The sequence below is a fragment of the Paramormyrops kingsleyae genome, chromosome 17, assembly GCF_048594095.1.
Source record: "Paramormyrops kingsleyae isolate MSU_618 chromosome 17, PKINGS_0.4, whole genome shotgun sequence".
Taxonomy (NCBI): domain Eukaryota; kingdom Metazoa; phylum Chordata; class Actinopteri; order Osteoglossiformes; family Mormyridae; genus Paramormyrops; species Paramormyrops kingsleyae.
This window is the reverse complement of record NC_132813.1, coordinates 23,156,386-23,173,577: the sequence shown is the minus strand read 5'-3', so window position 1 is coordinate 23,173,577 and position 17,192 is coordinate 23,156,386. Positions and strand designations below refer to the sequence as shown.

General features: G+C 43.0%; 1 long non-coding RNA gene across 3 annotated transcripts; it reads left to right on the top strand.

The window, feature by feature from the left end:
• The first annotated feature begins 3,187 nt into the window (after positions 1 to 3,187).
• Positions 3,188 to 15,773, top strand: LOC111856807 (uncharacterized). Of its 3 annotated transcripts, XR_002841234.2 has the most exons (5): positions 3,188 to 3,491; positions 3,610 to 3,728; positions 7,044 to 7,200; positions 7,464 to 7,895; positions 15,657 to 15,773. It is a non-coding gene; the product is annotated as an uncharacterized lncRNA (long non-coding RNA). The 3 variants fall into 3 exon arrangements; XR_002841236.2 differs by lacking the exons at positions 7,044 to 7,200; positions 7,464 to 7,895; positions 15,657 to 15,773 and adding an exon at positions 5,985 to 6,204 and having other exon boundaries at positions 3,189 to 3,491; XR_002841237.2 differs by lacking the exons at positions 7,044 to 7,200; positions 7,464 to 7,895; positions 15,657 to 15,773 and adding an exon at positions 5,743 to 6,204 and having other exon boundaries at positions 3,189 to 3,491.
• The last annotated feature ends 1,419 nt before the right edge of the window (positions 15,774 to 17,192 follow it).

The following is a 17,192-nucleotide window of genomic DNA, read 5'->3' as shown; positions in this document are numbered from 1 at the left end:
CATCATCAATATCACTCAATTGCACTGTTTTTCTTGAAAATAATCATTGTGGCACAACACAGCACAGATAGTCATCCATCCAAAGCCTGTGAAATGTGTGTGATACAGTATATGAACTCTGTGAATGACAAGTGCCTCACTTGTGGACGTTACTGTCAGTTGCGATCAGCTCATGGTACATAGTTGACTGTCAGCTGCAAACAGGTCACATGGCTCCTGTCTTTCTGTGCAGGGTGTATCATCTTAGGTACAGGGACACATGATAATTGGAGATAGAGCCCATACTCACTAGTGGATTGTGTTTCCTTAGAGACTCCTGACTCTAATAGGATTTTGTGCTCCAGGAACAGTGTCTGCCCGGCAACACTTATAAAGCAGAATACTCAGGGGACGTAACAGGTCTGTCACAGAATTTCTGGGGTTCCTGATAAAATAGATTTTCCAACATGAAATCTTTATTGATTCCAAGGAAGGAGGAGTTTAGGAGTGAACTAGACCTCCTCAATGTGTCAATCAATATGTATTTCGTACTTTCCATGGTAATTGGCGTCAATTGCTTTTGATTCAGTGCAGGAAAACCACACGAGATAATTACATCTAACATGAGTGGAGAGTGGCAGATGTGGGCCTGTTAAAAGGGCATTTCCCAGTAGCTAAACAGAGCAAGTCTTAGCAGCTCTGAGCCCTGCTCTGTACACTTTTTTGCTCCTCACTCCTGGGGCTCGTACAGAAAGAGCCGGTAGTTTGCTATTGCTGGGAAAGACCCAAGTTTACCTGGCCTAGAGCAGTGGTAAAACGCTAGCGTATGAAAGATGGTAATTCTGAATGAGTCAATGGACAGACTTCTTGTCTCGCTGCTCCAGGGTTGGGCATTGAAATCCCACTCTGCATAGAGTGTTCCAGTTTGCTCAGTGTTGCATGGACTGTACAAGCTGAGTGCTCTGCATTCTTCCTGTAGCCTAAAAACACACAGGCAGGTGAATTGGTATTGTGGCGTCGGGTGGACCAAGGCATCGCGGGAGCAAAGAAAGACACAGAGACGTGCTTGCCGGGGAGAACATGCTCTTTATTCACAGTCCTTAAAAGGACTACATCAGGCACCCAACAGCACCAAACCAATTAAACACAGGAAAGCCAAGGTTGTCAGATGCCGAACTGTAAGATCCACACACGGTGGAAGATTTACACAAGCTAAATACATGCGAGGATCGGACAGGGTACATACAAGACACGGGTAAACACACATGCGACAATAGGGAAATGTAACCATTAACATTAACAACAACACAACAAGGGCTATTTACAACTGCACATGGGGCATGCTGGGACATACGCCTTGCCGGTGCTACAGTATCTTTCATCACTGTGTGTGTGGGTTTGTCCCCACAATGGGAAAACATGTTTCATTTTAGCTTGGGAAAACTTTTAGCAATTTTATAAATCTGTTACTGCAATCAAAAATGCCAGAAGTCTTACTTATGGTTAAGGTTAGGGCTGGAACTTAAGGTTGTCATTGTTAGGATTAGAGATTTGCCAATACAGATGAATGGACTGTCCCCACAAAGATTTAAATAGAAATATGTGCTTGCGTGCGTGTGTGCATGTGTGTGTGTGGGTGTGTGTGCGCGAGCGGGTTTACTTATCCTTATGTGGACATAATGTCCCCATAACGTGATGAATATCCATTTTTTTTCCCTTATGGGGACCGGTTTCCTGGTCCCCATAAGGGAAAACTATTTTATAAAAATCGGTGACTGCCATGAAAAAACTAAAAATGCAAAAACTCTTGTATTTTGTTAGGTTACTTATGGTTATGGTTAGGGCAGGGTAGGGGTTAAGGTTGTCATAGTTAGCGTTAGAATTTTTCCCATTGAAAAGAATGAGCGGTCCCCATAAGGATATGTTTACCCTACATGTGCGTGTGTGTGTGCGTGCGTGTGTGTGTGTGTGTGTGTACGTACGCGTGCATACTGCAGTGTTCGGTCAAAGCTGTCCTCTGCTTTGTCTCAAATGCCGCCTGTGACCCTTTACAGGATAAAGACCACTTTTGATATAGATGCCATTTTTCTGCAGTGGTGGTTCTCAAACTTGTTTCTTATTGGTTTCACAAAACTAAACATTATTTGGTAACACTTTACATTAACTGCACCCTCATAATGCCTTTATGATGCAATCATAGAACATTCAGTGTACATTCATAATGCATTTGTATAGGGTGACCAGATAATCTATGTCAGGGAGGACACTGAGCTAGGACAGGAATTGTAAATAACCATTTCAATTAAACGGACCTGGATTTCACTTGGGCACCGAGTTCTTGCTGTGTGCTGATATCTCCTATAATCATGCATGTGTCACTAATGCTAATGTGAAACAGCTGGATGAGTCTTTCAGTCAAGGAAACAAACTAGTCAAAGCACAAGAAGAGCTGAAGTATTTGGGCGAGCACAAGAGCCTTTTAATTTGAAAGTAGTTTGTAAAACCCGAAATAGCTCAAAGTGTCCTCCCTGACATGGATTATCTGGTCACCCTACATTCGTAGAACATTCATAAGCAACATGTAAGTATATCTTAACATGGTAACATACCTTAACAGCTTTAATAGACATTAAATAAATGGTAAGGCTTTACATTAACTGCACCTTCATAATGCTTTTATAATGCATTTGTAGAACATTCATTGCACCTTCATAATGCATTCATAGAACACTCATAAGCAGCATGTAAATATACCGACATCCTAACACATCTTACCAGTTTTAATATACTGTACATTAATAATGAACATTATATGATAACAAACTTAATTTGTTAACCATTATGAAGGTGCACTGAATGTTCTATGAATGCATAATGAATGCATTATGAAACCCCTCAACCCCTTAATGTGGGTGCAGTTAATTTATGCTGTTTTGGTCTATGAAATAGAACTGCACTTGCATTCAATTAAGTTAGAAAAATATTAATCTGAAGTCCAATTTAAAATTTTGAGTCAATCTTGTACAAATAAGTGCTATTGTCTGAGTTGGACAAATAAGTTTGATTAAGTTATTAGATTTTATTTTCATTTGCAACTGGCAGAAGATAAATGCTCTAGTGGATGATACCACCTTGCTAGTTTGTTTATAATTAGTGATGACCAGCTGCTTGCAATCAAAAGTAAAAAGGCTGAGATAAGTGTAACAAGCATCTGGTCTGGAGAAATGAGGGCGTGGAGCTTTGGAGAGCTGCTCCTGAGTGCTTCCACCTGCATGCTTTATGTTCTAATTAAGGCTTTTTGTCTTCTGTGATTTTTGTAAATGTGTCAGATCTTTATCTGCAACCTGCTCCAGAACTCACAATACTTCACTGAAAAACTGTAGTTGTAAGATTTAGCATTAATATTTCTTAACAATAGAATTGGGGCAGCATGTTGGCACAGTATTTAGCACTGGGGCCTCACACCTCTGGAACTAGACTTCGACAAGTACAGGTTCTCTGCTGTGGCGCATGTATGTGGAGTTTGTCTGTTCTCCTTGTGGTGTTGAGGGGTTTCCTCTGGGTGCCCCTGTAAGTGTGAACTGTGTTTTGGTGATTGGTTGGCACCTCATCCCTGCCTTGTACCCATAGGTTCTGGACCCCCTGCAACCCTGAATAGGAGAAGCGCTTACAGAAAGTGGAGGGATGGACAGAATAGTAAAACTGCATTATGTTCAGCTTGAAGGAAAACCAGAATGCTGCCAGGTCAGGTGAGTCACATCCTTGAAGCACAGGTCGTAAAAAGCTCGGATTGTGTACAGTGCCTTTTGTGATGTCATGCCTTCTGTTGTATAGCATCACAATGCATAAACATGTCTAATCAGCTCTACTTTCTTTCCATTTTGGTTTCATGGGTTTTTGTAATGAAATTTGTGTAATTAAGTCACTCAGATTAAAATGAGCCCAGCTTAATGCTGATCTCATTAACAAGCCGTGTTCTTCAGCTCAGCTGCCACACCACAATTAGGAGGTGTTGTTATTAGGAACAATTATTTTCTGCATCCCAAGCATTCAATTTATTTAGTAGTGAGGCAAAATGTTTTCAGGGATTGATTCTAAACAGCAGTGTTGAAGAAAAGGTTAGATATACATTAATAGGGGGGCATGAAACATTGATTAACAGGTGGTGGCCATGGTAACCTAGACAGTGTCTTAATTAGCACTGGGTGGGGCATGTGTGAGAGCTGAGCACCTGCAGCAGTGGGGACTTGGGGTTCTGTAAGCTTCCAGTATCAGGCAATATGGGTGCTTAAGAAGCTGAGCAGGAGAGACCCTCGCTAAGTATGATACGAATACACATTACAAATCTTTTGAAAGGGTGAACTCTAGGCAAAGGATTCTACCAGGCTGATGGAAAAATAGGCAGAAAATGAATGTGGCCCATTAGAGTATGACGGCTTGAGGGATATCGCAGTACTTAACTGAGGGTTACCTGCATTCTGATGTATCTCTAGACAAGCCTGTTATTGGGGGAAGAGGCAGTGAAGATAGACTTTTTCTTAATGGTTAATGATCTCCAGCATACTCGAACCACCCTTGACGTACTATGGAAGAGGATTAGGGCCACCATGAAAATATTATTTGAATTCTTTTTTTTTCTAAATTCAGAATTCAAATATTTTCATGGTGGCTCTAATCCTCTTCCGTAACCTTCAGTACCTGTTCTTTTAATAATGCGTACGTTGAAAGTAAAGTAGAGGCATTTAAACCTAAATGTCTTAAGATCAAAATCCTATACATAGTTGTTAACTTGTGCTCCGCCCACTCCGTTCCCATGCTGGGTAGGCTCCGCCCACTCCGTTCCCATGCTGGGTAGGCTCCGCCCACTCCGTTCCCATGCTGGGTAGGCTCCGCCCACTCCGTTCCCATGCTGGGTAGGCTCCGCCCACTCCGTTCCCATGCTGGGTAGGCTCCGCCCACTCCGTTCCCATGCTGGGTAGGCTCTACAACAGCCTCTCAGGATGCTTCTGAATCAGGGAACTTTCTCCATATTGTCCTTGCGAAGAATTAACTTCATTCTGTTTATAAAACTCAACAAACTGTGCAAAACTTTTAAACATTTTGAAGCCATATGCTTGGATTTTTACCTAGAAAAAATTATTTTAATTTGATTCATGCTTTCAGTGTGTGAGCATTTCTGCCCATTTTACCTTGTCTCCAGTGCTGTTATCAAGTTACAAACCCATGTCTCCATTGTTCTGTTTTGTTTTTGTTTATTTTGTGTTTCTCGCTTGTTTGCCATATGGCAGTCATTATTAGGGTTTATACTACGGTTTATTTTTGTTTTAATTATTGTCCCTAAAAATGAAGTACTGAACTAGTTTAATATATATCTCTGGTCTTAATGAAGGAGGTGTCATAAGCCACACTGAGGTCCCACTGTCTGAATACCTTAATTAGATGACTGGCTGTCTGAGCCAGTGAAATGATTTCTGTAATGTTTCTATGGTATGGTGGTCGGAGGGGGACACACATTCATGCAGGTTATGTGCCAGACTGAGGGTGTTTCTCAATACCAAGAAAGCAAAGACTGTCCTTGTGATCTTGGAAGGAGTTTTCTTGCTAACTTGTATCCCAAAAACAAATGCATCCTCAGTACTTCTATTCTTAGAATTGGAACTGGTCTTCGGCAATGGAAGATTGGGAACACAAGAACACAGGGAATGGTCAAGTACGCATATTGAGAAACACCCCAAGTGAGCTGGGTTCTCTTCTTGTCTACAGCAGTGTTTCCCGACCCGGTCCTTAGCGACCCCCAGACGGTCCATGTTTTCTCCGGTGCAGACTGTCTGGCAGGAAGCTGGGCGGGAGCAAGACTGTGGACCCTATGGGGGTCCCCAAAGAACCAGGCTGGGAAAGACTGGTCTACAGCACCGGGATGTGGGAATGTGATTTTGCTGCTTTTTTCTATATTTAAGAGAAGGGGAGACGGAGTAATACCTCTATATCCCAATTATTAATTGTAGAGCTGTGCTACATGTCTGTGGGACCTTGAGCTAGGCCCTTAACCCCCAGCTTCATGGATGCCGCTGCAGGTGGCTGCCCTTCACTGCCAAGCTTGTTTTCCCCTACATATGTCATGGAGAGCAAGATGGGATGAGCAAAAAGAATTTAACTACGGGATCAATAAAGTGTCATTATTATCAGTTTTATATAGGCTGGCAAATAAAACTTTTTTTCAAGTGAGTAACTGATTCAGGTATCTGTCATCACCAGCTGTCCAAAAGACAAATGCTGTACAGCTTAGTTTCATTTAAGCAACATTTTCATGATTGTGTGACATCAGAGGCATCGGCTTCCTGAAATCAGCACACCGCCGGATTTCATGTGAAAGTGGTTTAATTTAAAGGGCTGTACATGTATTAAGTGCTGTGCAAAAGTATAATCTTACAGTAGAATGACAGGGCTGTTCCCAGTGCCTGCCTCAGTTGGTAATCAGTGTTACTGGTACTGCCCAAAGCCCTAAACCTCATTGGTATATAGAGAAATCCACCCCTCCTGGCAGTCTGTCATAAACATTGTGATAATCTTCCATGAAAGGCTGAACACAAAGGGAAAAGCCCTGATTATGAAGAAATGACTGGCTACATAACTACAAGAGACAAATTGCATTTTGTGCTCATATTTTAGAACAAGGACAGATTAACCTCCCTGGAACAGCATGATTTCAGAAGATAGAACCATAAGAGGAACAGGAATCTCACAGATTTCAGAAGCATATGTAGTTCAAACTTTACCTGTCCACTTCTTCACTGTTTTATTCTTCAGAATTACCTGATATTTTACATTGCCTCACTTTTTAAGTTTGGGTTTGCTCTTCAGGAACGCAAAAGTGCCTCTGGGATGGCAATGAGTCTGTTTTGAGTTGGGCTGAATTGAAAGAGAGTGCTGGAATGAGAAAGAGGAGAGAGGAGGCTCGTCTCCTGGGTGGGTGGGGAGGGGGGGAGGATGAGCAAGGGATGGGAATGAGGAGCGAGATTAGATCCCTGAGGGTCAGAACCCGCATCTCTCCTCTCATTCTGCAGGCAGGGAAACGTTCAGCTGACACAGCCCAGCTAGCCTGACCTGTGCTTTCCTGGGGGATCTGGCTTGGAACCGAGCAGAAAATGAGAAAAACAGTCAAGATGTACAGAGATATTGTGAGTGCTTCTGAGAATTTGAGACGGACAGATTTTGCAGAAGGTATGTATATTCAATTAAGTGGCCACTTTATTAGGTACATCTAGATAATGTAGGATATGATCCAAGGGTAGATGAGTGGGTCAGTACAAACCATTCTGCACCCCTGTTGTACTGAGCTGTTATTGTTGCACTTGTGGCTGTCCTGTTAGCTTTAATGACTCTGGCCATTGTCCTATGACTTCTCTCATTAAAAGGGTTATTTTGGTGTCAAATGCTATTCACTGAATGTTGTTCATTCATCATACCATTCTTTTTATCACTAGACACTGGTTATTGAGAAGAAAAGAGTCACGATGGTGGCTGTTTCCGAGAGGCTGGAGACGCCTTGTCTGGCATCACCAATCACACCACATTCATACCTGAATCATTAGATCTCAGCCATTCTGATGCTTAGTCTAACAATAACTGTAACTCTTGGCTCTATCTGCAGGCTGCATGTATTGAATTGTAGCCACATGATTTGCTGTATGAAGCAACAGCCGGTTCATGTTAACAGGCAGATGTTGTTAATAATCAAGCCAGCTGTGTACTGTATGTGCACCCATGCATCAAGCAGAACTGAACTTAAAGTTATTAAAGTTATTGCAAAAATTTCAGATAGTGTCCTGCGATGGACTGGTGTCTGCCTTGCATCTTGCACCTGCAGCTTCTATGACAGGCTCTGGACCCCCAGTGACCCTGAATAAAACAAGCAGGTACAGAAAATGGTTGGATGGATGGATGAATGAAAGGAATTTTGTATTGGTTCATGCTGCTGAAAAGTATATAACTGCTATATTTTGATAAATATGAAAGCCGTGGATTAGAGGGAAAGCCTGAATCAGGTGTGAGTGCTCTAGAGGTACCTCTAGTCAGGTTTAATATTTATTCGGGCTGTTTGATAGCTGTGCCTTTGCTCTCCCAGGAATAAAAAGCCTCAAAGTTTCTTATACTTTTTACTTCCAATTTGCAGCATTTTGCTTTTTATGTTTAAGGCTGAGATGAGTCGCACAGGACTGCATGGGCCTGTTTCTGATGTTTAAAGCTTCAAAGTCTCCGCCTCTGGGTTCCATCTTAAATCTCCAAATTGCCATAAATCTACAGCTTTTCTACAAAAGCAAGCCGGTATCACTCCCAGAATAAGGGTCCAATCCTCATGCATATTCATATCGTTTCTTATACACCTGGAACACATCCTGACCAGTGTGTCCCCTGCCTCTCGCTGTCTGCAATAAGCTCCTAGACGTAGTAGTGGCTGCTGGATGAGCATGAACATGGAGGCACATGTGGAAAATTATCCTGAGCATAAACACTTCCTCACAAAGTCTGTTGATGATCTGTTAAGCTGACTCCACACTGTTGTACAAACGTGAACACATTTGGACAACCTGATTTTGCCGAGTTTTATGTGTCCCTGGGTAACAAGGGAGGGGCTTGTGGTTCACTTCACATGATGTCACATTCGAGTTAAACCCATTCCAGTACCAGTCGGAAAGCCATTTTGTCATGCCCTGCTCGTGCCAATCCTCCTGTGTGCCACGCCCCCCTCACTACCTCGTGTGTCAGCTGTTTTGAGTTGTGTTAATTAGTCTGGGGTATTTAAGTCTGTGTGCTTTGTGGGAGTCCGGTCATTAACGTTGTGCAGTGGTGATATGTTCCTGCTTGTCTTTTCCCAATTAAATCCTGAAGTTCATCCAATTCCTTTAGTCTTGCTCCTGCTTTTCTGGTCCATGCCCCGTGAGTCATGACACATTTAACAATTCCAGGGACCAGGATTTCTTGCTTAGCTGGATAACCTGTTGGATTTAAGATACCCAAGTTAAAATGGTCTTTCTTTGTTTGCTCACATTAAGCCCAGACTACCATAAATCCTGACAGGCTATTCAGTTAAGAAATAAATCCTGCTTTATGAAACAGGCCCCACTTCTAGCCAGGTTCATTGTCAGCTATTGTTTGCAATGTCAGTTGATAAGAAAACATTATTTGGTATTTTGCACGTACCAACATCATAGCAACGTGTCCACAGAGAGCAGTTGGACAGTATTGTACGTATGACCGATTGAATAATAATACGTTTTATTTATATAGCACCTTTCTCACACTCAAGGATGCTTTACAATACAGACAAATACAACATAATAGAGCAGTGCTCACGGCAACAACAACGAGAATGTTACATACTGGTAAACACATTATAGCATTCCTGAAATAAATGAGTTTTCAACTGGAGCTTGAAGATATTAACAGACTTCACCTTTCGCAGACTGTGAGGAAGCATTGCAGGTGCTGTCATTCAGAACGGCCTTCCAGCCACAGAGCATAATCTGAATTTGTGTACAGTAAGGTCAGACAGATATTGAGGGGCAAGTCCATGGAAAGATTTGTAACTGATTAGTAAATTTTAGTTTTGATTCTATAAGTGACAGGTAACCAATCATGAAGAAAAGGAGCAATGTGGGTGGATTTTCTTGTGTAAGTAAATGGGTGGTAGAGGTCTGAGAAATCCGGACGGGAGGCTGGAGAAAAATACATTACAGTAGTCAAGGCAGGTAGTTGTGAAGGCATGGATTAGTGTTTCAGTGTCGGTAGCACTGAGGAATGGATGAAGATGTTGCGGAGCTGAAAAAATGCAGTCTGTACTAGAGAACTAACATATGAGTGAGGTAAGGAACTCATTGAAAATTATGGCCAAGTTACAGACTGTGCTTGATAGTTCACCTAGGACTCCCATGACATTGATTTGTATCTCAGGCAAAGTAGACAGGAGTGATTTAGTACCAACCAGAAGAATTTCAGTTTTATCAGAGTTAAGCTATAAAAAGCTGTAAGTCATCCTGTGCTTGATTTTGCAGAGGCAGCCATTCTGTGAAGATGGTGGCATGGATATACTTGTATCAGCACTTACATATAATTGAGTGTCATCAGCATACTGTAGCAATGGAAGCTGAGGCCATAGTGATGCATGATTTGACCTAATGGGAGCATATAGATGGTGAAGCGTATTGGACCTAGAACTGATACCTGGGGGACACCCTGTGTGAGAGGAGCAGTAACAGATCTGTGTGACGATAGAAACAAAATACTGTCGGTCACTGAAGTATGATGTAAACCTGGTAAGAGCAGCAGCGGTAATACCAGTATCTGAAAGGAGGGAGAGAATGATTCTATGCAGAGCTTAGGTCAAGGGCATTCAAGTTTAAGTTTCTGACTAGGAACTTGGAAATTCTGGGCCGGTATGCATAAAACTTCTCAGAGTATAATTTCACTCTTAAATGCCTCACAATTCTAAGATTGACGTGATTTTGCTCCTACTCCCAGACTTAAGAATAAGTGGCATGCATAAACTTTCTTAAGTGTTAAGACTTGGTCTCAGCTCCTAAATTATTTAAGAGAGCTGGAGAGGACTGCTAAGCCAGTTAGGAGTTGAATGATGGCAGCTGCACTACGCGCACCCAGACCGTGCACTTTCCGTCAAAGAAAGGACGTCCTGCAGACGTACGACAATAATGAATTGAGGTCATGAGGGCATTCATTTTGTTACCAACCTAATTAGGAACCGGATACAATCTCCTACGTCACCTAAAAATGCACTTATAGTTGAACTGAAGGTGATAATGATGCTACGTTTTTGGCAACTGGAAAAATATAATAATAATAATAAATAATCATCATCATCTATTATAGCGAGGGTCATAAGAGCAATATAAGTAATGACACAAACCCGTAGCTTGCATGCTTACTTTATAAACTGTGATTTCCTTTCGCGAGGTCGATAAAACATTATACCACCTTTTTTCACATTCCTCTGCTGAACGCCTTGTCCGAGGTGACGCAGCATTTACGGAGCTTGCAATAGCCTCCTAAGCTTTTTTTGTCCGTGCTTGTAACAGCTGGGCCAAACTTTCCTCGCACTACCTCCTTCCATTTAAGCACCAACTGTGCCAAAAGAACCGTTTTGTTTGTCGTCCAGTTTGGTTTTCTTTTAGAATCCAATGTCTTGCTATGAGTTTTGCGTTTGACCCATAATTTATACAACTTGTGCATCTATTAGTGGAAATTGATCGGTGATGTGCTAGGTAGATTTTCGTACAACCAATTAAAGGTATAATCACAGAAAGGTATGTTGCATAAAGCTGTACATTAACGGTTTAATGTCACTAATATATTCACCGTGCAGCTCCTCTATTGGTTGAACTCAGTATTTGGGGTGGCGGGATTTTATTTGTAGTCCTCATTTCACAACACTTAAATGCTGGCTCCGTCAGCACTTAGGAATTGGGCTTAGACTTTGCTGAAAGTTACTTTTAGCAGCTTTATACAATGCTCTTAGGTCCTACTTTTTGCTAAGTTTTTTTTTACTCTTAAGTCCAAGTGTACGACGATTCTTAAGACCATTTTTAGGAAGTTTTATGCATACCGGCCCTGATCTTTTCAAATCAGGTTTGAGTCCCTTTCATGTGTGATCTGATGACATATCTGATTCATGGCCATACGACATGAATGGGAACAGTAAGATGGGAATTCATGTGGGGTTTTGCCTATACGCCTGCGCTGAGCACTGTCGTCATCGGCCAACACCAGCCACGTGGCAGAACCACAATGGAGGGGGCCTACAGCCGTGGCAAAATGTATCAACCTGAGCATGCATGCCATTTTGGAATAAAGATGCATTCATATTACAGTTAGATACATGTCAATCATAATTGTGAATCTGAACCATTGTCACGTCAGGAACAGGGAAGCAGGCGAAGGGAGCCGTGGATACGAATAAACGGGATTTATTGTGGGGTAACACACTCCAAAACGGTGTTCCTGTGACATTTCTGCGAGCGATGGGGATCGTTGTGAGCTGCTGGTTGTCCTGTGTCGGGCTGCAATGCAAGGTATTAAGCGATGATGGTTGAATGGTGTGGCAATGTATGTTTTTCTTTTTTTCTTTTTTTGGGTATATAATAACTACCGATCTAGACCGGGTGACGGGGGCGTGTCTGGGTTTATACCAAAGCCCAGGTATGATGCTGGTGGATATATGGTGTATATAATAATTCCTGAACTCATGTATTTTGGTGGATATGGTATAAATTGTGTGCATATGTCTGCAGGAGTTGTCATTGCTGTTTTGCCTGTTTCCGTTTTTTGATTTCCTTTTTAATTGCGAGAAGATGATGTGGTTTGTGTTTTTTTTGGTATGGTTGTGAACAAGTGAGTGGTCACTACTAAGACTAACTGGGTACTGGCTGGTTTAATTGGTGTGAGTTCTGAGGGAAGTTATCATTGATCTTCTTTCCATCCATAGAGCCGGAGAACGTGGTTCTGGGGTTTTGGGGGTTGGTGTGGCCTTGGTGTGGCACTGCATGGAGTGATTGAGGGGTGAATTAAGAAGCACTCACTCTATGCTGTGGTTTGCTGTGCTTTTTATGTGTTGGTAACTTGCACCTGGATATGTGAGCTCTTGGTGTGTTTGCTGTGGTATTTCCTTCCCCCTCCTTCTCCAGGTAATCACTCTCCCTGGCTGGTTTATTGGTCGTGGTGTAACAATCAGAATTGGACTGCCAGTACCTGGGTTTTGACTTGAACCTCTCCTTCCTGCTCAGTGATCTGGTTTTAGTCATGCTGTGACCTGCTGGTAATTGATGTAATTTATACTGTAAGTTGGGTTTTTTTAAAAGTATTGTGTTAATAAATGGTTTTAGTACTGGTATATGAGTCTCTGTGTGTTTATGCAATGTAGCTGTGCGTGGAAATCCTGGGGATAACCATCATACATCTTAAGGGGCAGAGCCTTAGGTGGCATAGTCTGGTCTCCTATGTGACATACAGCCGTGAGGTTACATATGGTTAAGATTGGGGAAGCATAGGGTCTATGATTGTCATAGTTGGGATTATGGTTATGCCCATAGAAATGACTGGAGAGTCCCCATAAAGATATAGATACATAATCTGTGTGTGTGTGTCTCTGTGTGTGCTTTTCCACAATCAGGTGTGGCTGCTGCAAGGCACATATAGCAGTGGCCTGGATGATTGATTACTTCTCTAATATTTTCTGACTAATGGGCAGGTGCAGAGGTTAGTGACTTCGGGGTCACGTGATCTACATGAACTGCGAGCAGATCCTCTAGCTATTCCAGGTATTGTTTGGCTTGTTACTGGAAAACTTTTATTGCAAGACTGTAAAAGCACCATTAAAGGGTCCTAATGAAGCACTCTGCGGAGATCTGGAGAGTGAAGCTGCCAGTGTAGGTGTAACAGCAGCAAACATATGTCAGCCATAAAAGGCTTAACAGAGGTATAAATAAGACAATAATTAAGCAAAAAGTGCAAAAATAGCAGCACCTGGGCGGGACGTAGCAGCTGCGGGAGATCTCCCATGATTAGCTCCGCTTCTTAAGCGGAAAGAACTAAACAGACAATGCGAAGTATTGTTGCCATGTTCAGGAACATCACCAAGAACTCTTTTGTCTTTTGTCTCTCCCGTTTTCCCTGCCTGCTGCGTCCTGCCCGCCCTGCCCTGCCTTCCCGACCTGCCTGTTCCACCCCGTCTTCCTGGTCTGCCTCGCCTGACATCTCTGCCTTACCCGTTTCCATCGATCCTCCTTCCCCGTCGTTTTCTCGTCCTGTGTTTAATCGTAGGACTGACTTCTTTGGCTCTCGACCTCCCGCAACCGTCCCGACCACGATTCTTGCTTTCTGTCATGGCTTTGTCTGCAACCGGCTTGTCCATTAAACATCTGGTCTCCTGCAACCCGGGGTCTATCTCCAAGTTACCTTCTTTGCATTACAATTGGCAGTTTCTGCATTAAATTTTTTCCAAAACCAGGACTTTTTTCAGGAACCAGGAACTTCATTCGCTTTCCCAACGCAGGAACTGATAGTAGTTCCTCTAAAGCTCTTCCGGAACCTTTTTTTAGTCCCTACTCCATACTAGGCACTTTTCGTTTGACCACAAGGTACTGGCTGGTTGACCACAAGCTCCAGCACTATCTTAGAAATCATGCAGAAGTGTATCTCATTTACACTAAATGCATTAATGAATACCTTTTTTTCTTGCATCTCCGTATTTCTGCATCAGAAAATTTGATAGATTTCTGATATACTTTTGTGTAATATCAGCGGTGCTGTTGATGAAACTTGCTAGTGCTTAATAGTAGAATAAAATTACATATTTCTGTGTATTTTCTGTGGAAAATGAAACATCAATCTGCTGGGCAGATTTAATAATGAATTATAATCATGTTGCGGGTCTTATAAGTACAATATAAATAAAATGCTGTGTCCTGTTTCTTGACTGCACAATCAAATCCCCCCAATAACTAACAAATAACTAACAAAACAACTTACTTATCCCCCATTGTTCAGTGATGGCAGTGTAGAATTGTATGAAGTTATGTGTGAAATTTAACCTACTGTGCCTTTTGTGTCTCTCACGCTTCTTTAGCATAAAAGTTACTGTTGTGTGGTGGGAAAGTGACACATGAATGTAGCCAAGAGCTACAAAAGATCCCAGATGAAACAGCCCTGGAACCAGGTTCTGGAACATTGGTGGGAAAGCGCTTGATGTACCGGAGAGTAAAAACAATCTGGGGTCTTATAAGTGGGTTCTGCAGAATCTGGAGAGTAGCTCCTGGGAACAGTGTGGTTGTATGGCCAACATCTCCAGCTACCTCCAACTCTGTCTGCACTTTGTGTTGGTTCCAAACCAGCAATCATCAGCAAGGTGCTGGAGTGCAGCCTTCAGCTTCACTTGTAGATGTCCTCCAGTACATGAATGAATATATCCATATCCGAGCTTAGCTTCTGAAAGTCCTGCCTCTGGCCCAGATGCGTGTGTGCATGCAACATACCTGAGGCTTTGTCATCCATAACCATTCAGATTAGTGTTTGCTGCCCATTGCATGTTGTTGTTTTCATTGATTATATTTTCACCCCTCTGGAGTTGCATTACTTATGAATATGAATGGAATGCTTATGCAACAAATTAATTACTGAAGCAGCGTGCTACATAGTCCAGCTACCCATCATGTGTGGCCAGGAGCTGACTGGTGAGGGAAGTGATTCATGCTGACATATTCGGAAGAGCAAAGGGCAGCGGTGTGAGTGCCGTGTGGTGCTGCAGTCTTCAGGGAACACAGACAAGAGGCTCTATCAGAACATCTCTCTGCTGCCACTAGAAACCCTGCGGCCATTAGCATTAGGGGAGAGGCCAGAGTTTCACTGGCAAATGGTTGCTAGGGTGAAGAAGTGGGATATACATAAATGGCCAGCTATGAGTCTGCTGGGGGAGGCCGGCCGGGAGCTGCGGCAGTGCAGGCCCAGGCTCAGCCCGTCTGCGGTCGCATTTCACTCTGCTCACATCCCACAGTAACACTCAGCCTCCCCAGCCCCAAATCTCACATGTTCTTCAGAGGTATTTTTCAGGTGCTGTGTTACTGCCATAAATGTTATGTTTAACCTCTTTGCTTCCCCCCCCCCCTCCCAAGGCCCTAAAGAATGACTGACCTTGCTGGAGCCTCCAGAAAAGCTTTGCATCAGCAAGACTTCTCCTCCGCCTCGCCCTCTGCCTCGTCCCCTACGACACCCCATTTGGTTGCTCCTCCCACTTTTTCTGCTCTCTCTTTCCATTTCTTCCTCCCTCTGCTCATTCTCTGTCTCCTTTATGTCAACTCCGCTATGGTTTTTCTTTTTCCACAACCCATAACACGGCAGTGTATACCCTCAGCCTAGCCTGACAATGCCAGCCAGTCCCACCGCTGCCTGGGAATCCCTCAGAGCCGAGACACGTGGTGCCGTCGCGCGGATCTCGGTGGATCTGCCCACTGGCCCAGACCCAGTGGCAAGAGCAGCCTGAACTTCCACAATCAGCACCAGGAGGCCCACCCAGGAGCTGGGGCCCATTGCCCAGCAGGAACCAAATTCTTCCTTTATCTAGTAATTCGTACCCAAACCCAGTGAGACTGTGATTTCAGTTTTGGACTCTGTTTGTATTCTGTCCTTAATGAATAAAGAGCAGTGGGCACAGGCCGTGCTGGTGGAGGGAGCAGCCGTGTGTTTAAAAGCAATTTGAAAAGGTGACTTAGAACATAAACTCTCCAATGGATGGCTGCTCCGTAATTAAGTGCTGGGTGCGCAGCAACTTGCTAAGCTGAGATAAGGGGGCTTTGGAGCATAAAGGATGTAATTAGCTGTATTTATTGCTGGTGGCAGAAGGCCTCCGGTGTGTAAATACTGCATTCCAACTCTGTAATTACACACAATTTACACTTTCTTCACTCAAAGTGGAGGCCGGCATACAGGGCAGGCTTAGGCAGGGCATGCAGCCGGCCAGAGGGCTTATTAGCTTCTGTGGGTTTATTAAATATGCACACGCATACAATGTCAATCATTATGGGGAATTCTGCTACATTTTTAATTTATTCTAGAATGACTCTAGAATGAGAAAGCATGATGATTATGGAACTGGATGGAAAGTTACAGGCTGAATCCTAGGAGGGCCCTGATTTGGCGGTGGTGAGCAAGGTGCTTAATATAAACCGCTTCAGTCAAATATTGGGTAGTGAAATGCAAAATGCATTGTACAAGTATACAAATTGTACAGATAAATAATACATGCACAGCTATTGGGACAAACACTACGGTATAAACTGCAGATAAACACTTTCTCATGCCAATGAAAATATTGAGTTTTTCACATTCACACTGTGTCCCATACAATTAGAGCAGGAAATGGTGCTGCAAGTAACTGTGGTGCCTGCAGGATTTTATCCCCCCCCCCCCCCCCCCCCACACACACACACACACTCATTCCCGACTATTGTTACAGGACTGTGGTACACCATGTGACAGGAAGAGGGGGTAGGAAATAATAATATAATAAAGAGCAGACGAGAGTTTATGCTTAGCATTTCTTGCATTTAGAAATTAATTTTTATACAACAAATCAATTGTGTTCTTCCTGCACTGCAAAGTCTATTTGACAGTCCCATTCATATCAGTAATGATCACGTTAGTGGTGCATC